This window comes from Chamaea fasciata, unplaced genomic scaffold (genome assembly GCF_029207755.1).
Source record: "Chamaea fasciata isolate MVZ Bird 193981 ecotype frontalis unplaced genomic scaffold, bChaFas1.0.hap1 SCAF_5, whole genome shotgun sequence".
Lineage (NCBI taxonomy): Eukaryota > Metazoa > Chordata > Aves > Passeriformes > Sylviidae > Chamaea > Chamaea fasciata.
In genome coordinates this window covers 55059702-55086052 of record NW_027094090.1, presented here as the reverse complement: position 1 = coordinate 55086052, position 26351 = coordinate 55059702, and the positions used below count along the sequence as shown (strand labels likewise).

General features: G+C 42.0%; 1 long non-coding RNA gene across 2 annotated transcripts in view; it reads right to left on the bottom strand.

Moving 5' to 3' along the window:
* LOC136290264 (uncharacterized) overlaps window positions 1-26351 on the bottom strand; it is a 141553-nt gene that overhangs the window by 66503 nt on the left and 48699 nt on the right. For both annotated transcript variants that reach the window (XR_010721065.1, XR_010721066.1), the window contains exon 2: window positions 3512-3563. This is a non-coding gene — a long non-coding RNA (uncharacterized lncRNA). The remainder of the gene's footprint in view (window positions 1-3511; window positions 3564-26351) is intronic.

Sequence of the window (26351 nt, the reverse complement as noted above, 5' to 3'; positions counted from 1 at the left end):
CGCTCCCTAAGGTGCCTAGCAAGTTTCTCAAGAATGTAGTTGCTGATTTCTGGCACTATCTACAGTATCTTAAGAGATTTCCAAACAGAAAAGGAGGAGCAGCCTGAGGAGTAAACACCGAAGACTGAAAGGATGCAATGGCTGAGGGTTGAAAAGCTGCCAGCAGCAGCTTTCTAGCAATGCAGGCACCATGAGTGGCTGCTCCAATGTCAACACAGAAAAGGGTTAGAAGTTTTATTTCAAGCTTGAATAAACCTGCTCTGAGTTATTCACCTAACTGTGGATGTCTGCCTGCTTATTTCCCACACAGATGACCATCCTGAGATGCAATTTTGGGGTGCCCATGAGGTAGCAGCAGGATCAGGAACAAAGGGAATAAGAATGTGAACATGTGAAAATGGACTGGTCTTCTAGAAAGGACTGAGATAACTGCGTTCGCCTTGAGTTAATTAAGATTCAGCGCTGAGCAAAGCCAGCACAATCCCAAGCAGTGCTCTGTGAAAGGTGGACGTGGATGTACAGTGCTGTCAATCCAGTGCTGCACACTAAGATGAAAGAGGTGGTGGTGAAACAGTCACTGTCATTTCTTTCTAGAGAGGATATTTGCCTCTGCTGCTTCAGAAGGCAGGAAAGACTTTTACAACAGCTTCATAAGGCACTTAAAAAGCAAGTTCCAGAGGCACAGGCCCTGGCTGCTGAGCACAATTCTGCCACTGGAGCTGATCATTCTCCTGTGGGAACAGCAACAGGACATGAAAAGAACAGCAGAGGGTCAACTTTACCGTGGCTGTGACCACCCTCTGACACAGCAGTGCTCTGCTCCAAAGGTGGTTGAGCAAACAGAGAAACACATCTCTACTCAGAGGCAGGCAGCAGAGAAGAGCTCAGTGATCTTTGCTGGCTGCCCTTCACGATCAGGCAGTGAAACACTGCATGTTTAATCATGGTGAAGGATAATAGAGAGCAGAGAACCAGGGAGGCAGTTCAGCTAACTCCAGGCATGCTCTGTTAAACCCTATATGATATAAAAATGGTTTATAGCCCATGCCGCATACTTCCCTCGGATAAGGACCATCGCACACTGAAATTAAAAGCAATTAGTGTCCCTTAAGTGCTTGAAGAGAATTGTTTTTATAAAGCTTTTCCTTCAATCTTTAGGGAAAAAAAACATACAGGAAAAGGCATTTTTATGCAGAATGGCATTTGTTTACAACTAACACCCTAAGAGATTAGAGCTGGCTTTCAGACCTGTTATTACAGCTACAAAAAAGTTGCTGTTAAACTCCCATTGAGGCTGACTGATAGGTCCACTGTGTGTGAATGTAAAACACATTGTTTCAGGATGCTACAGCATGTCCACAGGTGCAACATGGCACTTCTTATAAAACACTGGGATGCTCAGGAATTTCATGTTGACTATTAACAAACTCCTTCCCCCATAGCCATTGCAGACTTTGATTCAGCCAAACCCCACTATTTCATCCTCTGCTTTTTCTGGTGATTAATCTGAAGGACTGATTTCCATACTAACATTTGAACTAACAGCTTGGATGCTGGGAACACAATGGCCTACATTTTGAAATCCAAAAAATGGATGTTGTACTTTATTTATGAGCTGTTAGTTTAGCAACTTAGAAAATATCCATCAAAAGTCACGGACGTTAAAGAAAATGAAGAAATTATATGCAACTTAATAAAAACAAAAGCACTTATAGATCCCCACTCCTCATTAAACCTCACATCACTCCTGTAAAACCATGTCCTCAGACAAAGACAGAGTTTGAAAAAGTACTGGAATTTCTTTACCTTGTTTTTAATGCCTTATTAGTTTAGATTCTATCATAAATTGCAAAATTTATGACCAAATGCTCCAGTGCTGTATAACAATGTCTTCCAATGCTCCATCTGACAGAAAATTTCTAATTACTGTGCTGTAAAATACTACCAAGGAGCTACAAGGAATGAAGCTGGACGTCATCTTGCAAGGCTTTTCTACAATCACAGTAACATTTACTGATCTTTAAAACGGTTCAACACTCAGAATCTTCTCCAAGGTTAAACCTTCAGAGCTAGCCATGAAATAAGAGAAATTAGCATTTCTATAAATGGTACTAGCTTTGCCAGCATGGGAAATTGTACTTAATTACAAGATATCTCAAGGGCAGGTGTAATGATGTTTACTTTACAGTAAATAAACGTGCTTCAGCTCCACCTGATCAGCTTAGGAGCTTGTCTGATCACTGAGCCTGCTGTTGAGGAAGGCAATGCAGCTGCCAAGTGTGATGAGGCTTTTGAAGAAACACGGAGTCACAGTGTGACTGAGAGGAGCCAGAGAGTTTCAATCTCCCACCATTGCCTTCCAGGACACCATCAGCTGTGCCTGAGCTGCTCTCCAGGTGCTGGTCACCTCACTTCCCAGCAAGTGGCAGTGGCAATGTCACCTCCCCTTGTCATCTGCTTTGCCACACAAACTTCATCACCCTGTTAAAGCCTTCCACCCGACATCTAACTTGGATCTTGCTGTCTGCAGTTTCAGCTGTTAGCTCTTGCCTTACCAAGAAAAATACATCCACATGTGTTTCTTTAGAATTGCCTTTAGACAGAAAAATTCATCTCAGGGCTTTGTGACTACAGCATTCTCTAATCTCCTAAGCAGTCCTTTGCCTCCGTCACACTGCTGTGATTAAAGAGAACCCATTAGCTGACTGCACACACACATGAACACAAGAAGAAAGGAAGAATTATATGTAGGATATCAAGCAGCATACGGCAAACCCATTTATGTCTTTCTACAACAGGTCAGGCACTGAATAGGACTCATTCCTCAGAGTCATTGTTGGCAGTGTGGAGACTACCTCGGTGGCAATGCCTGGAATACTGAATGCTCTGGGACTAATTGCATATTTGATATTCATGTGATAAATTAATTAGCGGCTTATTTCCAATGAATGGCCTGGATTCAAATAAAGCTGTCAGATGTAAGGTATGGGAGATGCACGTGTTAAAAATAGCTCCTGAGGGGTGTGTGTCTGTAAATATACACACATGTATCAGTCTGTTGCTACAATCATTTAATTTAGCTTTGCCCTCAGCCAGGAGTTGCCTAGAGACTCACTAATAACAGAAGCATTCAAGATACTTTTTCTTTTGTGTCCCCTTTCCTTTTCGAATAGATGTGTTTTACACCTTTAGCCTTGATGTAAAATACATAGAAAGGCCCTTAAACACGGCTTTCATTTATGAAAAACCTAATCTAAATAATGGATGAGATTTAAAAAAAAACCCCTATGACTTTAAACAAGTGTAGGACTAAAACTGATCCCACATTTAGTCTTACTGGTGTGATTTAGCTACCAGTAAATTCTAAGGGTTTTGCTCAGAATTAGTGCATCTGAAGGGGGATTACTTGTCCCAAAAATGAACCAAGAGCTTATAATTTCACAAATTAACAGCCAGGTAAAGGATAGATATTTTATTAATATTCTCACTCATGGAAAAAAAAACCCCACACCTTCGCTGTCTTCTTCCTGGTGAACACAGATGCAAGACAGACAGGTCAACCTCTGCAAACCCAAAAAGAACAAGCACAAACATTTTACCTTATATACGAAACCCTGTTGCAAAAAGACACTGAAGCTTAAAAGTACCTAGGTTTTATTAGGGCTGAAGCTCATTGATTTAGCAAGTGTTCTTGAAGATGAGATTCCACCACTGTTACCTACATTTATCTTGTAGTACCCGGAGTTCACACCCCAGGGTGTTCACACCTCCCGGTTTGAGATTAGAGGTGGGAAAAGGCTGGGAATTCCACCCAGAAAGGAGTTTGAGATATTAAATATGAAATTGTTCCAATTGGAAAGGGGAAGACGTGGTCCTCTGAGGGATTTTTCTTGATCCTTTTGTGGACTTAAGTTTGCAGATGATATAAAGAAGTACTTTCAAAGACTTTTTCTTGAAAGAGGAATACTTCACCCTGAAAATGTGTCAGTAGAATATGTCAAGATGGGATGAGCATAGGCTTTTCCCTCCATAACTGATTTTCTGCGCCACTGCCATGATTTCACAAAATATTTCAAGTTCCGTTGTAATCCTTTCACCATCCAAAAATGTTTCTGGGACAGTTTTCCCCAAGCCCTACCTGCCTGCATCACTGAGAAGCTCTGTAGTCCCTGCTGCGGTTTCACTTGGCTCCCACAGAGGAGGGAAGCACTGAATGGGACAGCACACCTGGACTTCAGCTGTGCTGCTTTGTGAGGACCTGAAAACAGCTGGAAACACTTGCAATGCTTAAAAATATCTCTGAAACACAAACTATGGAGGCAGGAAAGAGTAAAAATGAGTCTAACTCTGCTCTGGCAGCCCTGGCTCCCCTGTTACGGATACTATACATCAAATCCAGCAAACCATGTATGTGTGCAGGCCTGAATGTTGTCCTAACACCCAGCAACCTGATGTGCTTAAAGCAGAGGACGTGTGAAGAAGAGAAAGCAGCTGCCAGAATCTCCTCAGTGTGCATGGAATAGGAATATGTCCTTGCAGCTGTGTCCCCAGGAGAATTCCCCTTGCACAATTCCCAAACTATCAGGGAATATTACCTGGGCTAAGTGCCTTACCCAGTGTTTAAACACAAGCAAATGAAATAAAGATCGTTGTCACCACAAGAAAGAGGAATCGTCAGCTCCATCTCCTGCCTCCCAGCCGACCTCCAGGATGTGGGGACGGTGTAGGATGTCTCACATCAAAGCAAAACCAATCCTACAGCTATTCCACCTTCTGAGAAGGATCAAAACACGAAGAGGAGGAAGGCAAAGGGATGCCATAAAATTAGACTGACCTGAAGCTCTCAAATATGGGAGAGGAAGTACAACCGCTCAGGCTTGAGGGCTGTGCTTTTGTTTGTGGGGGGAAAAAAATAAGAGAAAAACCCAACACAAAACAACAACAAAGCACCCCAAACGTATTCACGACCTTAACTAAATCCTAAATTACATAGTTTAAATACTTTTTAAGGAAAGCTTAAAGTTATAAACAAAGGATTACTGATTATATTTTTATCTCATCAAAACTGCATCAATTATATACATTTTACTTCAGAAAATAGGTTCTCTCAAACTGATTATATCTGAGCATTTTTATATTAAATTCATAGCTGCAGATATCTGCAGCATTTACCAGGTGCAGCCAAGGAAAAGAAGAAATTATTGGCTTCTGCCTCCTGTACAAATTTTTACACTGTATGGAAGCAAAAATCAATTTAGCCTTCAAAAAACCCTTAACCCAAACTCAGGGATTGGGTTTTTTCAGATTATCTAATCCACAGGTTGCTAAAATCAAAATATTCTTCTATATTCATTGTTTTAAAATAGAAGATCAATATGCACAATATCTTTGTATATAGAGTGAATTTATAAAACAGCAATAAAACCATGAGGCTTCCCCAGAACATTAGATTGCATGACTAAGCACAGCAACAACCAAAAGCACTGAAGTTCAGGCTGTGCTCATATTTTAACTGAGCTTTCCCCTCTCTTCAGCAAGAATTACAGGATAGTGTCAGAACCTGGTTTGGCACATAGGGACTGCCCGACATTTTGAGTGTTTTACAAATGACATTTAAACTCTAATCTTAGATATATAACTTGGAAATTTCATTTCTTGTAGCCCTGGATTCCACAAACACAAGTTGCACTCTATTCTTTGAAGAACAAGTGCTCAGTTCTTAAATCAGGGAGGCAGCAGAGTGGGTTGGGGTTGTTTTAATTTTTGTTACATTCCCAAAAGTCCCCTCTGATCACCTCCTCTTGTCTCCCAGCACAGCACCTACAGCACCTATCTAGGTAACAATTGTTCTGTATGTGGGAGGGGGAATCCCAACACTGAAATAAACACAGATCAGGTCAGGAATGAAACAACAACTAGCAGAGCTCCACAAAAAAGTCACATCAAATTCTGTTTTATGAGCACCAAGCACAGAACAAAAGCGAAACCAACTCTCCTTCAGGGACCTGAGTCATCTGTGCAAGGAATGCTTGACTGGGCGTTTTGTGTTTCCTTAAAAGCTAATAATGATGTTATGAAGTTATAAGAAGTGTTTGAGAGGAGTCTTTTTGGAGAAAGATATCAAGGTTTTGTCCAAAGATAGTACACTATTCCCATGGTACACAGTTGAGGAACCCAAGAACAAAATGGAATTTTAGTATCTTTTATAAAATATCATCCAACAGCATTTTCTGTGGTTGGTACTCTTCCAGATGCTTTCTCTGAGCCAGAACCACATGAAATCTCTGCTGTTGCTAAAATCACAAGGACAGACCTGAGGTTTTTCCCTCTTTTGAGGTATCTACACTTTGGGCAGTGAGGTCTGAGGCAGAGAGGATCAGATGAGGATTTGCAAAGAGACACTGGATTATCATTATGGTGTTTTTCTCTAGTGCAAGTAGATTTCCTGTGTAGCCCCATTTGTGCTGCCACCCCATGTCCTCATTAGTGTGAATAAAGCTGCTGTGTTACTCTATTACTTACATACAAGGTTTCATGACAGGCAGTCAATCAGTAGGTTATCCAGAAATAGCGTGAATCATTCATTTTGGGAAGGCAGAAACACAAGACAATGTTGCAGATACTGGCCAACTTTTCATTCTTTGTATATTTTTTCCCCTAGTGTTCTTTTCTTACTTTAATAAATACACTAATACAAGTAACCTAGACTCTTGTCAAATATATTGCTTTTATTATGCCAAGCAGAGAGATCAGCCCTTTTTACTTTTCCACTTTCCAACATCTTCATCTCCTAATTAATACACAAATCAGGGACAAAGGCCGGTGTGTTCATAATAAAACCAAAAGGTAGTTCACACATTCAAATATCTGACAAAAAGGGGATTTGACACTTTGCTCAATGCACGCCTGAGTTAGTTACTTTTCAGGTGCTGACAGTAAAGGCCCCAGAGCTCCCATTATCAGTGTTAGCTCTGAGCAATTATATCTCGTTCATCACCGGAAAGCTGTGGGGCTACTGATTTCCAAAGGGGAGCTATCGGGGAGTGGTTTTGTGTGGACAACTCTTTTGGAGGATTGGACCCAGGAGACGAGGAAACACGGGCCAGAACTAGAATTGTTTTTATCTCCCACAGGATTTTTTTTTCTGAAATGCCTCTGCTAAAAGCACACACCTCATCCTTTGTTCACTGCAGCAGGACTGTGTTCAGAGATAACATCAGTGGCCCGGAGAGCTGTGGGATTTGTTCAAGTTGAATGTGGGGAATTGGAATATTTTTTGTAGTGTTGCTCTCCTTTCATATCACCAAACTGTGTTATTTTCCATTATATTTACATCTATCAATCCACACTATAATTTGAACTGCTAAAATGAAGAGATCCTTAGGGCACAGAGCAGACTTGTGCATTGTTCAGCTCGATATCTTGGCTAATGAGCCAGGCTCCACAATATTCCCAAAATACAAGTGCATAAATCAAAGTATTTTTTCCTATTAGCCAAAATCCAGTAAGCAAGTATGCAGAAACACAAAGATGGACAACCAATGGCCCAGAGAATGAGCAGTTGAGCTGTGGAGGACTCCGTGTTCTGCTGGTTCTCACAGAGGATGGGAATGCAAGCATACTTGCCCTAAGGGATACACACGTGTGTCCATAAATCCACATACGCGCACAAAAATAAACCTCCCAGACAAAAGGCAGCTACCTGGTGGGTGAACACCCAAGGGTGCTCCTGCAGGGATAGATCAAATGCTCTAAACATTCAGGGACAAGGCTGACCCTCTCCTCGGTGGAACTATGAGGCAAAACTCCAACAAAAGTATGAAAGAAATGGGTCCAAAGCAAAATACTCTGGTTAATGCAACCTACACTGAACTCCCTGTGACTTTGTACAAGCCCCTGTAAGCATCATGGTGTTTTTCACTGCTTGTACTGGTTGTTTTCCACCATAGTTCATCCAATACTTCAAATTACTGATGCAATAAAATCTGTTCAAGCAGCTTAAACGCCCAGCTCAAACACATCTTTTAAAAACACAGGATTTCTACATAAACCCCTCCTTACAACATCCTGACATGTGGGATAAGAAATGACCTAGTGATACAGATATGACATTCCTACCTCCCTAGGAACAGCTGTGTGAAAGCCTGAAGAAACTTTTCTGGGAAGACACAGGAACTCTTACAGGCTAGAAGCCTTTCCTTAGGCCTAAAGAAACTCACAGCACTAAAAATATTGTGACTCAATTCATGCCACTTTCATGGCCTCACTGGGACCTACTTAACTGAGTCTGAGTCACAGTAACGGTGATTTCCAGGAGTTCTTCGCAGGGTATCGGCGTGAGTGGGCTCAGAAAATTGAGTCACAGCTGACTCACAGCTCCTAGCAGGTCAGGGAAACTGCCTGACCCCGGCAAGGAGCCCTTCCAGAGAGAGATCATTAACAAACAGCTATTCCCACTTCCTATCTGAGCCATTAAGTCAGAGGGAAACAGAACAGGGGCGAGTTTAATATTCTTTTTGTGTGCAAAGAAGAGTTAAAGAGGCACCTGAGGGGGTGTTGCCAGATGCTAAACTTGATCCCACACACTACCTTAGTGATAATTTCACAGGCAGCAAATCTGTGGTTCTTGGACTGTCAGCCTTATCCTATTCCTGTTAATACCCCTCGACCAGCCCATATTACCCACCCCAACCCTTACGATCAGTCACAGCCACATACAGGGTGGACACCTGGATGAATTTTTATCATCTCACCGGTGCCATTATTCAGCCTGTGCTGAGTGTCTTAACCAATGTCAGCACACAAATCCACACCACCAAATCAAAACTTAATATAAATATATGGTCTGGGAGCCTAAGAAACACATCTTCTTGCTGAAATTGCTGCTTAGCAGATTCTACTGTTTCAGAAGAAAGCTTTCCTCTTTCCCTTCCTATCATAGAGTGGCATCATGGGTATCTCAGCCACTTCCCTGCCTCTCAAAACAGGGAAAGTCTATCTTGGCAAAAATCAGCAAGAGTGGTAACTGCAGGGTATTCCTACCCATCCCTTTTACTCACAATTTGGTGATGCAAGTGTCTAGAAATTAAACGTGAATATTGCATGAGCAAGCCAACATTTCAGAATCAGACCAACTGGTCCATGCAAGCCTATTTGTCTTTGGCTTATGTGTGCCATTAACTATTAATAACCAAACACACATTAGAAAAAGTCTAATAAATTAAAATCACTTGTTAAATCCAATCATTTAGGACATCTATCAACCTATGCTAAGTCCACTTTCTGTTAATCATGCACTTTTATTTTTTGCTCCTGGTCTAAAAATGGTATCTTTTTTTTCCCCCCAGTCACTGAAAATATTGGTCTAGTTGGAAAAACAGAAACTGAGGATTCTTTTTTCCAGGAGTTTGCCTGCTCATGGCTCTGTTAAAGAACTATGTGCAACAAGCAGTGTATGTTAAAATGTTAGCCTCAATAAGTTTCATTGAGTGTTTTTTTAATAGTCTCTTGCCCTTTAGAATTACTTTTGTACTACATAAATAGGATCCGTGCAGGGTTTTGAAACTTTAGGCATTCAAAACAAAAAGAAGAGTACAAGGGAGAGCTGCAGGATATGAAAACTGCAGTAAAATCCCAGCAGCAATTATCTCCTCTCAATCGTTGGAAAACAAAGAATTTTGTTTACGTACATATATATGTTTATATATAAAAAACTCATATACACACACATCCCCCACAACTTTTCTTATTATCACTGTCCTTTAAAATTAGATGCAAATGAATGCAAATTGCTGTTGTCTTCTAAGCACAGTAAAACAAACAAATTATCAGAGGCTGTAAACATTGCCTGCATAGTAAGAACAAATACATTTGTCAATAAACACAAAATTTTGTCTAAACTACAAAATAGTCACAAAGGGAAATTTCAATGTCACTATTTGAAGTTATTTATCCATTTTTACCAATTCAGACACCTCTTGGAATGTGGATTCTTGTGAAAGAAGTGAAGTGAGAGTTAGATTTGCAGAACTAGGATGATTTCGCTGTTTGTTGGGGTTGCTTAAGCTGCCACTGGCTGAGTTTTGTTCCTTAACTGGAGAAGGTCAAAATGTTTGGGAAGTGGGAGAAGTAGTGGTCAAACATACAAAGGAAAACTAAGAATTCATTTTGCCAGCATATGTGGAAATTGTAGAAACCCTGCTCCTAAATTTGCTTTATGTGATCTCTCACACTGGTTGGATTTGATTGCTGAACAAAATATTAAAGAGTCAGAGGAAGATGAAAGCACAAAGCTGTGTTTGCTCCCAGAAATCTGAGATCAGCACCACTGGAGTCTGGATGAGACTTTCTAAAACACAGGGAGGTCCCTCCACCAACTTCAGTGCATTTGAAGTCAAATCTTTCTGGAATACAAATATTAGAGACTGCCCAATTAAATACAAACAATCTTCCTTGTGGCAACTCCACAAATCTGCTATTTACATAATGTGGCAAAGGCTGAGCCAGTTTTGCTTATCTGCATCAGCAGATTGTCCCTTCCTCCTGACAGAAAAGTGCCTAATGCAAGCCAGCATTAAACAAAGGCCACTTAAACCCAATTATGTTTTCGAGAAGATAACTGGGACACTGAGGCTGAAGGAATCCTCCCCAAAAAATAAAGAGTTCCTTGGGAAGGTGATTTGTACTCACAAGAAGTCTGATAAACCCAAATGCACTTTGGCATTTGCCTCTCTCATGACCAGGCATTAAAATTATACCACCAGGCTCACAAATTAAAGAAAGCTGGTGTTAAAAAATAACTATATTACGTGTAGGATAAATTAAATTAATGCCATGCCAAATCAATTTGGTCTCCAATGTGATGTTTGGATGGAAACTTATGACAGGCCTTTGAAAAAGCAAAGTTGCGCAGACTTCTCTCCCTGTGTGCTTCTTGTACAGCCTTTGGCGTCAACATGTATTGATCAATAACTGGTCTGGCTGAGATGCTAGAACAGGATAAATTATTATACTTACTGTAGTTAACTGTATTTCAACAATGCAATATAAACCACAGCAATAAATGGAAAGGATTTTCCCAGTTTTTAAGTTCACGTGAAAATAAGAAATCACTCCCAGCAGCATCCTACAGAAGTTCAGCTGTAGCTTCGTCCCAGATTCCTGTGTGAGCTCCAAATGCTGCAATCTGCCTTGGAAGGAGGTGTGTTTGGAAACGTCTGCTGTGTTAACAGGTGACAATAGAAACAGTATCTACATATATCAATCAACAATCTTCTCCCTTACACAGGTCATGTGTGAGAGTAGCATACCTTGCTGCCTATAAGAAAACAGCAGAGCACAATTCACAGAAGAAAATCTCTATTGTTCCCTAATAAGAGCTGTTTTAGTTCCTATATTAACTTACACAGAATGCACTAGATGGGATACATTTTTATACAGACAAAGGGCTAATAATAGGAAAAGTGCTATCTTAAACCTAATAATAATAATTTTCCTAATATTAGGAGAAGTGCTTATCTTAAAGTATGTCTTTATCACGGACATCATCAGTTAAAGTGATCCCAAGGCAGATCAAAAGCCACAGCAGAAGGTAGTTTGGGACCTATTTTTATAGCATAGATGCCAACATCAGAAGTTTTTTCAGGACCACAAGTGGCTAAACTGTGTTTCCTTGTCAGCACAGAGGGTAAACTATTTACCTAAACCAAGAAACTCTAGTGAGTATCCTTCCAAACCAAGACCCATTGGCATCTCAGTAGAATGAGTTCACAGCACCAGATCTACAGCCCTGGAGCCTCAAACTCCCCTTCTGTTCCTAGGGTGTGAGACAAAGGGAACAGGAGGATTTAGACAAATACACTGACAAAACACAGTGTTTTATTTCCAATACCCACACACAGGCACATGAGCTGTACATGCAGCAATCCATGTGTGCATAAAGCAAAACACAACTGGTGATTCCAGGCCCTCACTCTGCTGCTGGGACAGCATTTAGGAAGCTCCCAGGAAGACCCAATACTGAGTCCCTATGGAAAGGGCTGGAATACTGGGAAACACTTTGGATACACTATTAAAACTCTGCTTACATGTCCAAGACCTTGGCCTAGCTCTCCAAGCGTTTATACTCTTTAAAGTGGGTTTCTAAGAGCAAGCACAAACTTATCTTGCATCACCTGCCCTACTCAGACACAACCTGCTCATGGCAGAGACAAGAAAAGACTTTACCACCTTCTTCAGGGACTCAGTTACCAAGTTAACTGGTGCCACCCTGGGGAGCCCAGGTCACCCTCCACAGTGGCATCAGAACCCTCTCCCCAAGCCCACAGTGCATTCATGACCAGGTCTTTAAAAGCTTGATCTGTAACTCTGCATTTTCTGAAACACCCTGGTTCAGATTGATGGGAAAGAGCCCAAGTCAAACACACACACATCTCACAGCCTGGCTCCTCAGAGCCCAGTAAACCCACCTTCCCTCATATTCATCCTGAAGATCTCACTGTAGCTCTGGCCACTCATTAGCCCCTGCTCAAAAGCCCCACAGGGTGCAAGGAGACTCCTCACACCCCACCCTGTGGCAGGAATATTGTGGGAAGTGCAGCAGCAAGACTGGAGACCAGATCACCCCTGTGTCTATCTGCCACTGCAGCAACAACAGCAGCATTATCACGCTGGGGGGTTGCTTTGCATGATATCTGGAAAGAAAAGGGTGAGGATTACTAATTCTGTTTGAATCAGAAGCAAAGTTAAGGTATCACTGCTCCAGCAGCATCTAGAAGTGCATTCAGCACATCCCTTGGAGGAGAAAAGCCCAAGGGTGAAAACAAGATTGCACTTCCATCATTGCTGGGCCGTCCTGGGAAATTGCTGAACACTGCAGCAATCCCCAAGCAAATCTTTAGGTTATATTGGGATTAAAAGGACATTTGACACTACATCAACACCTACAAACCAACAGCTTGACCCTTCCTTCTCTGAGTGACTCGCACACTAATATGTATCAAAACCTAAGATATTCATTAGCAAATGGAACAGTACCTAGAATAGCACTTCAGAAGCACGGCAGGGACTCCAGCTGACAGCAAACAAATGATGCTGTATTTTTGAGCACAAGCCTTCTCCATGGGGTAAAGGGAAAGCAGGCAAATCAGCCCAACCACAGAGCTAGTTGTCAAAACACAGTACTTGTTTCTTTGCAAGGGAACAGGTAGAGTTGAGTGGAAGCAACATGGATTTATCTGTTCCACCCCAGGAGGCGTTTGGCAGTGCAGCCACAGAGTTCTGCAGGACACGACACTACCATGTATTTCAGAGAGGAGTCTGTGGGTACCAGCATCACCCTTGGTGCTGAGAGCAGAAACAGCAACCTGGCTGAGGTTAGAATTGGGTTAACTTCATGTCTCTATCTTGATCTCCCCATCCACAGTTGTCCTTGCTTCACCACCCACGTTTTCCCTGCTTCCCAGATTGTTCTCTCCCTTTCTCTTCTTCAGTAGGTCTTGCTTTCACAGGCTATCAGTGGGCAATACACACAATCTCTTCCCACCCAGGGCCACATTCCCTTTCCTTGGGATAACTTCCACAGCTGGGGAACCCCAGAGCACTCTCTTCTTGCTCTTCCACTTCTGCCTTAAAAACCAGACCATGTCTGCCTGGCAGACTGCCTTACAAGACTGTGGGCAGGGGTGAAGATTCTGGCAGATTTGTGCATATGCCACTTTTTCTGAAGCTGAAGGATGCTTTTCCTCAGGTTTTTAAGCCCTATGGCTCAGCCAGATTTTGGTTTGGTTTCCTCCCACCAGCCTTGAGACATATCTTACAAAGGCAAATCAGAGCTGCTTCTACTATTGTGGTTTTTATTGTAGTCACATCAAAAGATAACTAGGTCCCTGGTGAAACTGCCTGGTCAAGTATTTTCCCTGTGGCATTGCATTTTCTAGGTTTGTTTTAATGGTATGAATCAAATACTGAGTAAGGGGGATATCCACCTGAAACGAAAACATACAGATGCATAAATATGCACACACCAATAAACATGCATTTCGCATAAATCAATCAGCAGGTCTGATGCCAAGAAGGTGACTGTGAGTGTGGAATAGAGGTTCTGTGTAGCCTGGATTGTACAAGGGGTTGTGCAAGGACACTGAGGATTCATTCATCCTGGACTTATTTAGCTATTGATGTTAAGGATGCTCCAATAAAAGCACCTAGGCCAGAACCTACTGTACAAGATAAGCCTATGAATTAATTTACACCCTCTCCCGTACTGACAAGCAAAAGTCACATCACTCAGAGGCTTTGTCTAAAGGCAGTTTAGGCTAGAAAAAGCTTGGGCTAAAACCAAAGTACAAAGATGATGGATATAAACATAAGCCAGGATGAAACTAGCAGAGGGGTACCTGTAGGGACTGAAAACTCCCCAAATCCTTTCATCTCAGGCTGCATCACAAAACTTCAGACATGGATTTATTCTGCCAGTAAATTTTAAAATATTCACAAGCATTTGTGCAATTAGGGCCTCAGATAATCAAGATAAGGAACTGATCTAATTCATAATGTAATGCCACCAAGGAGCACGGTGCCATCAGCCATCGGGTCAGTGCATTGTGCTCAGCATATGATTCATTGAACAATAACATAATCATATTTGATCACAGTGAGCTAGCTAAGGCTGGAAAAGAATAATTACATCTTCTGCTATCAACCACCAACTCATAAATTACCACAATTATAGGATTAACTTTGCTCTGAGCCCTGGGAAATTTTTTTCCCCCCCACTTCCTACAGTAGGGAGAAGGGGATGAACTAGTGTTAAAGAAGGAGAAAAAAAATAGGTATTAAACTGTACTCCAGTCATGGATAACTGCTGCAGGCAGACCTCTGGGTACTGGTTTGAGTGACTGTCTGGAAAGAGAAATGCAACCTGGAAAAGCCATTTGAACTAATGGGAGGTGTACTTTGAACATATATTTTTGGGAAAGGACACACTGTGCCACAAGACTGCTAAACCTCTGCAGAAAAGCCAAGTCAAGGAGCAGTATTGAGTTCATTTACTATGGCATGTAGGAAAAGGCTCAGCTAGGGATCCAGTCAAGGACCCAAGAGGCCTGTCCATAGCCCTATTTCAACAGCTTAATCCCCCCTGATAGTCCAAATTGCTTTGCCAAGAGGTTAATCACTCCATTTTTAATAAAATGTGTAAGACTAGAGGCTGACATATCCCAGGATTAGGCCCACGAGAACTGATATTACTCAAAGGAAAAAAAAAAAAAAAGAAAGAAAAAGCTCATTTCAACATAAGTATAGAGATGTGGGCAATTGCTATATTTATGTAAGGAGCATAGAAGGGAAAATTTCCTGGCAGTAGGAACTGTGATAGCTTAACTAGCACATGAACAGAGAAAATCAGAACCTGCTTATAATGGATGCTTTGCATGCTCAGTCATACCTCTGGTCCAGCAGCATATATCTGCACACATTAAAGACAAACAGTGTGTGGTGGGAGCTGTGGGAGGTTGGGAAAAGTAACTGTCAGAGACATTTCAGGCACATTGTGGTTCTAGTTCTTGGCAAATCAAAATTCTCAAAGGTGAAGTGGTGAAACCTGGCTGATACAAATCAATAGGTAATTGGGATATTCTCATGAACTCACAGCAGAAACCTTGGCTGCAGAAAAATGTTGAATTCTAAGTCCATAGCACTAACTTCACAAAGCTTAATTTTTCATAGATGTAGAATGAAGGAAAATTAGACCATGAGAGACTTCATATGCCAAATAAACACACTTATTAGTGAAAGAGATTTATAACTATTCTGAGAGAGATTTATAACTATTCTAAAAGAAACCAAAGCAAAAAGCACCACCAAACTACAGGACACATCTACCATATTTCCACAAGTGGGAAAAGTTCCTATAGATTGTCACTGTGAGCCAGGTCAAAATGGAAGCCACGGCCAAAACCACTGAGCTCTGACCCAGGTGAAAGGCAGCTGCACACCCCGGCACGTGCAAAGCCTGAGACTGTAGTGGAGGAAGAATCAAAGCCAAAACAGGCTGGTTTTACCCTAATGGATGTTATGGTCAGCTCTTATTGAGAAGCAGAGGGACAAAACTGCACGAGCTGTGTGATGCCCAGGGCCAGGGAGCTCCACAGGTATAAAGAAGCAGTAGGAGGGCACAAGAACACCTCATGTACAACACCCCAGCAAGTTTTGTCTCCAAGAACAAAGACTCCACCTTTTTAATCTCTCCACAGCCCAAACTCCAATGTGTTAATGAGGGGAGGCAGCCCCTCTGAGGGTCAGCTGGGAAGCAGGGATCTGGCATGGATTGCAAACCAAGATTTGTAGCTTGTCAACAATTCTGACATTATCCAGTGCTTGTTTTAGAAATCCAAACCTATCTTTGCAGAAACAGACTCTTGTTTGCTTCAGTGAAAGACAGCTTCTGTTTTTTATCCACCTTTGTTTATTTAAAATAGAGATCCTGACCATCAACTTCTCCTCATAATGGGAAAAAACAATAGTTAAACTAACAGAACAAGAGGCTTTGGACAAAAAGGGGCCATGGTATTCACTGACAACAGAAGTGGAGCAAGATGCATTTCAAAGGGTAGCTGGTGTGACAAGAGACAGCACAGAGTGTGAGTGTTTTTCAGCTCTGACAGTGTAGAGACTTAAAAAGGAAAAAAAACCCCACAAAATCAAAGTGCCTTTCCATACATTATCAGAAAGAGTAAACATATTAGTGCTGCTAATTATAATTGCAAATAAAACAAACATCCCCAGGAAAAGTCCATTACTGTCATTGTTTTTCCAACTGCACAGAAAAAAAAAAAAAAAAGCATTTTGGGACTGAAGGGACAGGAAAGACAACATTCCCTCCTAGGACTGGGGAGCACAGGGCTCCACAAGAAACTGCTGCCTCCCACCAGCCTGCTGAGTGTGGATCTTTCTAGGTGGCTATGCTGGGGAACACCCCAGGGCTGTGCTGGAAAACAGAAGTCAGACCAATTTCCCAAGCTTCTTTAAGATTTACTACAAAAGAAAATGGAAACACAGAGGTCCTGCTCCTCACTATCTCCACCTTCCTTTCAGAAAAAGAAAAAAAGGATAGGACCCCTCAGTACCAACTTTAGTGGAACTAAAACCAGAGTTTTCTTTTACTTAATTTCTCCTTCATGGCTGGGGGAAATCAAGTGCAAACCTATATACTGATCAGTCAAGGTTTTTACTCATTACTTGTTTGGGAGACAAAGCATAGGAAAGTGTTTTAAGAGACAGGACTAACATTCAATCACCTTTGGCTTAAAATAAGTGGAAAAGAATGTGAGGGGAAAAAACTCAAGGAAACAAATAATATAACAGCCAGAGAAAATGAGAGCAAATCCATGTTTAAACAGGAGTAACAGAATCTAGCACCAACATTTGTATCAAATGCTTCATAAGCACATCAGAGAGTACATGCCCCTGGAGAGGTGATGGGGAATTTGATGTGGAGAGAGGGAGGTGGAGACAGATCCAGGGGTCTCTGGGGTCCAGTGGAAGCTGCAAATGCTGCCTGGGATGCTCATGCATGTGCTGAACCAGTTCTGCTGTCAGATTGCACTGCTTGCCAAGGCTGGGCTGTTTGGGTGCAGTGAAGTTTTAAATAGAACATGACTTGCCCGAGTCAGATTATAGTTAAATATTCTTTTCTTCCTCCCCTCTTCCTGGATAAAACCTTCCCCCCTTGACTGGGGGCAGGGAGAGAGAGAGAGAGAACTCACAACTGAAGCAGCCACACCGTGGAGTTTATGATTTCACATGGAACAGGCTTACTCATGACTGCAGCTGTAACATCTAAACTCATCCTCCTCCCTGGTAAAGTCTAAACAACAGCTTGGTACAGCTCAGGAGAGCAGAGAAAGGGCCATGCCCCAGAGCCATTTGGGGAACAGTTGCTTTACTTTGTCATTACAGCACAGGGATAAGATGTTCTCCACACAGTCTCCTAAATCTGCCTTAATTCCAACTAATTCTGCACATATACAGCCTATTGAAATTTGAGGTGAATGCGAGGCCATATTTGTTACAGTACAACATCTCTCTGTTTGCAATTTCTGGGCAAGGATGGTAAAACTGTTTTAAAAAATGGTTGCCAGCTGAAAGGCCCTATAACAGCCTTAGTCCAAATCACTTCAGCCTCTTCTCACCTCTGACCTCTCCTTAGTAAAACAACACAGGGCCTCCTTTTACAGCGCTTTGCAAACTAAACACAGTAAGTGCCATAAAGGATAAGAATCATTATAACTATTTTACTTCCTTGCTAATGTCCAGAATACAGGTATTTATATTAAAGGCTGTAAAACACACAAGTCATTGAAAAATGAGATGTGGCCAAGAGGATGTAAATCATAAATGCCTGTGCAAGGACAACAGAGATTTTAGGGTTATGTAATTTACCCTCAGCTCCAGTTGGCTGCCTGAGGGAAAGTATGAGCAATTGGCACAGTACCTCAGGGCCACCGTGAAAAATATGCTGGAGAAGTTCTCCACCCACACACCCTCCCCTCCAATCTGACCCACTCCAAACTCTTTCTCAGCTCGGATCTATCACTTACGTTGCTATGGACAGGATGAATAAGAACAGGGAGTAATGTGCTACCATTTCTTTGACAGAGAAATGTCTTTACAGACCTTAGGATGTCAAATCTCCTCAACTTAGATTAAAGATAAATTTCACATGCCTAGTTTTTAGAAAACTCAAGGCAATATGCAATTATGCTATTTAATCATAGAACAGTTTGGGTTGAAAGGGACCTTAGAACCCATCCAGTTCCTACTCCCTCGACAGGTAGGGACACCTTCCACTATCCCAGCTTGCTCAGAGCCCCATCCAACCTGGCCTTGGACACTTCCAGGGATGGGGCAGCCACAGTTGCTCTGGGCAACCTGTGCCAGGGCCTCACCACCCTCACAGGGAAGAAATTCTTCCATATAGCTAATCAAAATTTCCCCCCTTTCACTTTGATCCCATTATTCCTTGTTCCCTCACTCCAGTTCCTGATGAAGAGCCCCTTCAGACGCTGGAAGGTTGCTGTGTGGTCTCCAAACCACCTTTTCTTCTCAAAAGTGAACAGACCCAACTTTCTCAGCCTGTCTTCATAGGGAAAGTGCAGAAATGGTGTTGTAATCTCTATTTAGAATGTCATTTTCAGTCAAATTTTCAGAGGACCTTTAAAGTCAGATTTACCATTCTACCCTATCTGTAGAAGCACACAATTTTTCGAAGCACATGCTTGAAATATAGAACATAAACTCTAAATCAAACACCCCTAGATGGGACTATGCCCCTGCACATCTACCTCCCATGGCCTGGGAACTGCCCCTTTTCTGGAGAACTTGCTGAATTTCCTGCCCATTCTGCCTTTGAAGATGAGGACAAAGGGAGAACAACACAAAAGGGAGGGAAGCTGATCTGAAAGTGCAGCTCTCTCTCGTTTCTGGGAGCTGCTTGGCTGTGTGTCTTTTGTAGACGGCTCTGCTCAAGCACCATGATTTCCCTCACGCTTCCACCTTCACAGGCTGTGCAGTGCTTTGTCCTCGCAGCTAGGCAGAAGCCTCTCCAAACACAACCCTATTATTTCATGGGGTAAGTGGGACAGCTCATCTCATTTTCCCATCGGGGATGAAAAGTAAAGGCTGCTGCTTATACGCCACACTTACCAGACCTTACATAACTGCCAAAGACCGCCCTGGCTCTGGCTGAAAGGGAGCTGGGAGAAATCATCTGGCTGGGGGAATTATCTATTGTAAATAAATCACACGCGAGCACACAAAGAGCAGTTCTCACCCAGACTAAACACTTTTCTCCGAGCGAGGTGTCTGCTTCGTGCTCTGTGAACAGGAAAATCACATGTCTCACACTTCAGATCAAAATGCTCCGCAGTGAAGGAGACGGGATAATCACTTACTCCAACTATCACAGCCAAAGCCTTGAAAATTCACCCAGTGGCTAAACTCATCCGTATTTCTGCCCGTGCACTTGGACACGAACAGAACAGGGTTGAGCAAAGGACCTTTTATGCTGCCTGTGCTTCATTTTGAAGGGCTCATTCACTCCAAATTATCTCACCACCATCCTGGAAGTTACTACACGGTGGTTTCTGCAGTACACAAGGATCCCATCCAGCAGGTGAAACCCACTGCAGCCAGAGGAGAGCCCCTCTCAGGATACTGGCAGCGCTCCTCAGCACTGTGACCCCTCCCACCTGGGCTGCCCATGAACTGTATGAGGGATTAAACTCCTCTCAGTTTCACCACTGTGATTTTACTGAAGCACCATCAGCTTGGCAGCGGCCACAAGAAGGAAATCCAACTGGCCACACAAATTCCTTCCTACAGCCACACTCCACGGTATCAGGTTTCAGCAGCTTGCTGCAAGCTCTTCCTACAGGTTCACCTCCTGATGTCAGCACAACATTTAATAATTGTCCCATCACCTGCTAACTGGGTCCCCTACAAAGGGCAGGTGCTTTTCCTACAATCCACCCCACAGGTGCAGAGATGCACTGAGGAAAGGTTAGATACAAAACACAGTATGGCAACATTGCTATTTAAAACAGGTGTTGTTTAAGGAAAGAAACTCTTCATTGGAATGCACAAAACTGCACCAAATGCACATATTTCAGCAGTCCATCAGCATTTCCCCATCATGTGCCACCGTTGTGACAACTCAAGGAATCAGCATCTTGGAGAAGTGTTTTAAATAGGGGTTCAAAGACAATTCACTCTATGGGGGAGAAGAGTTCTCAACACACAGCCACGAGTCCTCCCATCTCCTCTGGGCACTTCTAAGCAAATAAAACCTGAAAGCAAGGAGCTGAAACTTCACTCTAACTTTTCCTTGTGACCACGTCATCCCAGGAAAAGTGAAGAAGTTCTCTGGAGACAGCTTGTCTGTGCAAGCAACTTTCAGAAATTAGTCACAAAGGCAACAGCGGTGTGATGGGAGCCATAAGGCCAAGCCTGTGCTGAGCAAGCCTGAATTCAAGCCCAGGGCTTCTGGTTAGCTAGGAGTTCTCTGCAGAGATGCCCTCAGGTAGAAAAACTTCTAGGCAGGTAAAGGGAAAACTTTCCAAAACCTCAGGCAACACTTTCAGTGAGTGTTAACTGTACCGAGACACTACACTGAATTTTGCTGTGATTGTTACTGCTCTAACTCTGCTAGCAACAAAATACACATTACACTGTTACCCAGAATACCTGAGTGTTCATCACTGTATCTTAATCTCTGAATTCCCTGAAAAAAAAAATCCTAGAAACAGTAAAACAATACCCACCACGACCCAAGGAGTAAAAGGAAGTAAGAAACATATTAGTAGAAAAGGATATAATCTTTAAAACAAATGGCTCGGCACAAATAAAAATCATTTAGAAACTTGAACAAGTAACAGGGCTCAAGTCAATGCTCAAAACCATTTGGTTTCTATTCCTGTGTCCTCTCCTCTGGTGGAGGAAGTTTGCACTCCTGGCTATCAGTGTCTGATGCAGCCTCATTTCTAGACCATAGAGACATTTGGAATTTCATATATTGGATTCTTTCCCCAAATTAACTATTTGAAGCTGTTGGTTTCCCTCCTGCTGATAAAGCAGCCACAAAAAATGGTGCCTAATGTTACCTCTTTAACCTATTTTACACTTGATTTAAAGTAAGTCCAATTGTCATCATAATTACCTTGTTTGATCAAGGTCATGCTAATTATTATTACACTTATTATAATCTTTAATTTCTTTCATTTCCTACAGTAGAGTGATGCCCTCATCTCTTTAAACACACTCTGGGATTTGCAGCCATAATTTCCCCTCACCTTCTCTAAAAGGCAATTTCACTGTCATTTTCAAAATATTGGTCAGCTCAGGGATCAGAAGAGAGACAAGTTGTTCTACATGGAAGTAGTTAAATTGAAAAACTGCCTGAAGTTGAGCTGTCAGGAGATGAATCAAAGATGCTGCTGCTCCTGGGGTAAATGTTATGGGTATCTCCTTCCTTGTAAATCAGGTACCCTACAAACAGTTGGTGCTAAAGGGATTGAAATATTAGATGGTGTCACAAAGTCCATTTTCCACCCCAAGCACCCTAAGCTCCTCATAGATTTTTTTAAGTGGGGAAGGAGTAGTGGGAAGTCCTCAACAAGAGTGCAAGGAGAAGAGTTTACTAGGGGAAAGAAAAACAAAACAGCAGCTGGAGGGGCATACTGACCCTTTTCTTCTTTGCTGTTTGCTGGGAGAGTCCCCCTTTTTAGCATCCTCCATCATGGAGGGAAGCAGAAGGAAGCTTTTGCTCATCTCTGGCACCTTTGCCCTGCTGCTGCTCTCATGTCCCATTGATTTGTTCCCTGTGCAGCAGATGCCAGTCAGGTAAAAATGGAATGTTTATCTCTGCAAGGCTTTATCTGAAAAATCTCAAGTTCTGCCTTTCAGTAGGTGGCAAGGAAAAAGCAGCTTCTTTCTCAAAAGGAACATTTCCATACAGGATTTGGCTTTCTCTCTGCCACATCCTCAGAAAATGTTGGGGTTTGTGACCCTTATGGCCTGGAAGGATTTTCAGTACAGTTGCATGGACCAGATTCAATGCAGCAGCTGTTTCACATTGCCCAAATGGTGTAAAAAAAAAAAAGGAAACAAATGAGTTACACTGATTGTACTTTATCATCACTTTGTATTAGTGGAGAAACAAAAATCAGCTTGGAAGAGAGATATGCAATGGAAAGGATGGGGAAAAGAATGGCTCAAGAGCAGAATCAATAAAGTGTGTCTGGGGGGAGACTTTGTTGTTGACTAAAAAATATTTTTTCAGTCTGAACCCAAATTTTGAATTTCATTTTCATGTTCTCAAAACTTTTTGCCCAATTTCAATTTAAAAAGTGGCTTTTTTTCCAGACAAAAATGTTTCACTTTTAAAAATCCTTCCAAATGAATTTTTGCCTCTTAAGCCATTCTTACATCCTAGCCTAAGAAAAAAATCAGGGTTGGGCTAGACCCACAATCAGAAATGTTTGTAACAATTCTGAAATATGTAGCCTGGATTCCCAAGAAATTGTAGCTTGTTCAACAAGAGAGAAACATTAGAGAAGTGTCCTGGGATAAGTCAGATACAAAAGCTGTCATTGCCACAGAACCATTGGGCTGGCAGGGATGGAATTAACTATTAAGTGAATATTACTCACAAAATTTTTATTAGGCTGGCTTTGCGCACAGGGAAAACCAGGACAAACAATCAATAAGGGAGATTTCCACATCTTCTGAAATATATAAGGCAGGACCTGAACAAAAATCTCCCAGCATTGCTGGCAGCAGCAATAGCTATTTATTTTGTAATGTTTAAAAAAAGGTGTCCAAGTAACTAAAAGCAGATGACAAGATGAAGATGTGAGTGGCTGGAAACAGCAAGCATCAGGAAATTGGCAATCACAGCATTGGAGGTAGCAGCCTTTATAAAGTGTTGGGAAATGAGGATGTAATGTCAGAGTTTATGGAATTATAATGCTCACTGCAAACACTCAGCCCTTTCACAGCAATCTCCATATAAAAGGTGTCAACCACAGACTTAATTTTTAAGAGGACTAGATCATGGATCATGCTATTAGTTTACACTTTTCCAAAGACTTATGCCCTGAGGAAGAGCACTGGGACCAACAGAGCCAGAAAGCAAACATCTTCCTCCCTTCCCTGAGGCTACCTCAGAACTACTGCAGCAATAAGCTGCTGCTGCTGCAAACTAAGCAGAATTCCCTGCCTGCTGTATACTCCTCCCAGCTTTATGCTCAGGCTGCTCACATGGCACAAGTGCTATTTTATTACTTCATGGCTGCAGTGAGCTAAAAGACTAAGAATGGCTGCACAGATCAGCCTAGCCTGGATCCTGGCTGCATCCTGCCTCAGCCTGCAGGGAGCTGCCTGGTCCCAAAGGATTCTCACATTAAATGGGACTCTGTCCCCATCCTGAAGCAGGCATGTGCCACCTCACCCAGGAGCATCCCAGTAAGTAAAGGAAGACCTACCTCTACTAATATCTCTAAAGTCATGCAAAAGAAGAAAGGAGACTCCAAGAAAGATGGACAGAGACAGTTTGCAAGCACCTGGAGTGATGGGACAATGCGGAACGGCTTCACACAGAGAGAGCAGGGTTAGATTGGATATTAGGAAAAATTCTTAACTATGAGGATGGTAAGAACTGGCACAGGCTGCCCGGAGAAGCTGTGTCTGCCCCATTCCTGGCAGTATCCAAGGCCACATTGGACGGGGCTTGGAACAACCTGGGATCGTGGAAAGTGTCCCTGCCAGTGGAACTGGATGGGCTTTAAAGTCCCTTCCAACCCAAACCACTCCAGGATTCAACAGCTGGGTCAGTCAGCACCACAAGAGCCCTGTGCAGTTTTATTGGGCTGGCCACTGCTGGAATAGCCCTTACACACCTTACACAAAACAACCACTGTCCATATTTGCACACACAGATTGGTCACTGCCTGAGGCACAACACAACATGTGAATTTCCTATTCACACCCACAACGGATTTAACTGAGGGCAATATTCACAACCACAAACAGCACAACCCATCCAGCAGCTACACTGAGAGCCCCAGGACAATTCTGGGGGGTGTCAGCCCGGCTGGGACCCAGTGACACAGCACTCATCAGCCCGCAGAGCACAGATCACAATCCACCAGTAAGGAAACAAAACTCCTGAGTAATTGAATTAAGTGCAAATCATTTAAGAGATCAGATAATGCCTTAGCTGCTATTTTGTAATGCCAGTGTTACTTTATTCATTTGCATTTTCAAAGCAATACATTCCTACTTAATGAATTACCAGATATTTCTCATCAAAATGAATGAAGAAATTACTGTAGAGATTTTTTCTTTATTATTTTATCGGGTTGGCAATATCAGAAGAGATAATGCAATGTCCCCTGGCACCATAAAATATTCAGCATTGTGAATAAAGTTCTTGATAAAAGAGCAGCAGAAAGCAGCATTTCATTAGGGCCCAGTGCTTTAAAAAGGCACGCTTTTAAATGATTTAATTTAAAAATTAAATCACATTTGAATCATTTGATTACTGTTTAATAACAATACATAATTCATATATTTTAAAAAATCAGATTCTGCTCTCTGTGGCTACATATGTATATAAGAAAAGGATTAGTGTTTAGAAATTTTTCCCTCCAACCAGCCAATTCTGACATTGAATCTTCATCCTGAAGAGTTCCTTTCTCGAGTTGCACCAAGGAGAAAGAGAGCCCTAAGCAATCAAAGTCAGAAAAACTGAAGGATGCTTTAAAACTGCACTGTTTCCCTCCCTCTCATTCTTTATATCAAGTTCACCTGATGGCCACAAATGTGATATTTTAACCTAGATTGAAATTCTTTTTTGTTTTTTGGGGACAGGAAAGATGAGCAAGTGGTGGGAAAAAGAGAAATATTTGGCATTCAAAGTGGACCAAGATGTTAACTCCTTGGTGCCTATTTCCCGGAGGTAAAGTTGTGTCAGACATGCTTCTAAGAGCGACCACAAGATTCCTGCCACACCCCACCAAGGGCAATTTGTACTCACACATTACATTTAAAGCCAATCCAAAGCAGAGTGCTGTGTGAACTTTTTCTGATAAAATTTCATACAAAGTTTTGAAGTACCACCACTTTAAACAGAAAATAAACTTTGGATTTGTTCTTTTCCCTCTACCTAAAGGCTGTCTCTTTTTTTCCCTTGGATTTCTAAAACTGAACAAGCAAAAAAGTTGAGTGGTAGGAAGAGGAAGAGAAAAATATGATAAAAAATAAGCTTGGTGCATGTGGAAGAAAATTTTCTTAAATGTCCACCTATCTTCTAATGAAAACAAAAAAAAATTTTTAAAAAAGCTCATGAATATTTTTATTGGGAGGGATGATGATACATCCCCCATTTAATCCAAGCAAACAAAAGCTGAGCCACAGTTATCTGGATTAAATGAGGCTAATTAAATTCTCTTTTGGACAGACATCACTGTCTTAATCTCCCCACCTGGAAGCTTAAGCAATGTTTCATCTTTTAGAGGTAAAACCTGTAAAGAACTCCAGAGCTCCCAAAGGGAACAACTCTCCCAAAGCACATAATGCAGAAGCAGCTCTGCCTCCAGGCACCCCATAATAAGCATTGTTAAATATTAGCCAACCAGGATTGTATAAAACCTCACACATTTCCTCCCCCCAACATTGAACTAAGCCATATGTAATTCTGCAGCTCCAAGTACAACTTGCCTCTCCTGCAGATGAACTATAAGATTTGGTCTATAATCAGACCAGCAGCCTCACAGTTAAATCTCTGTCCAGAA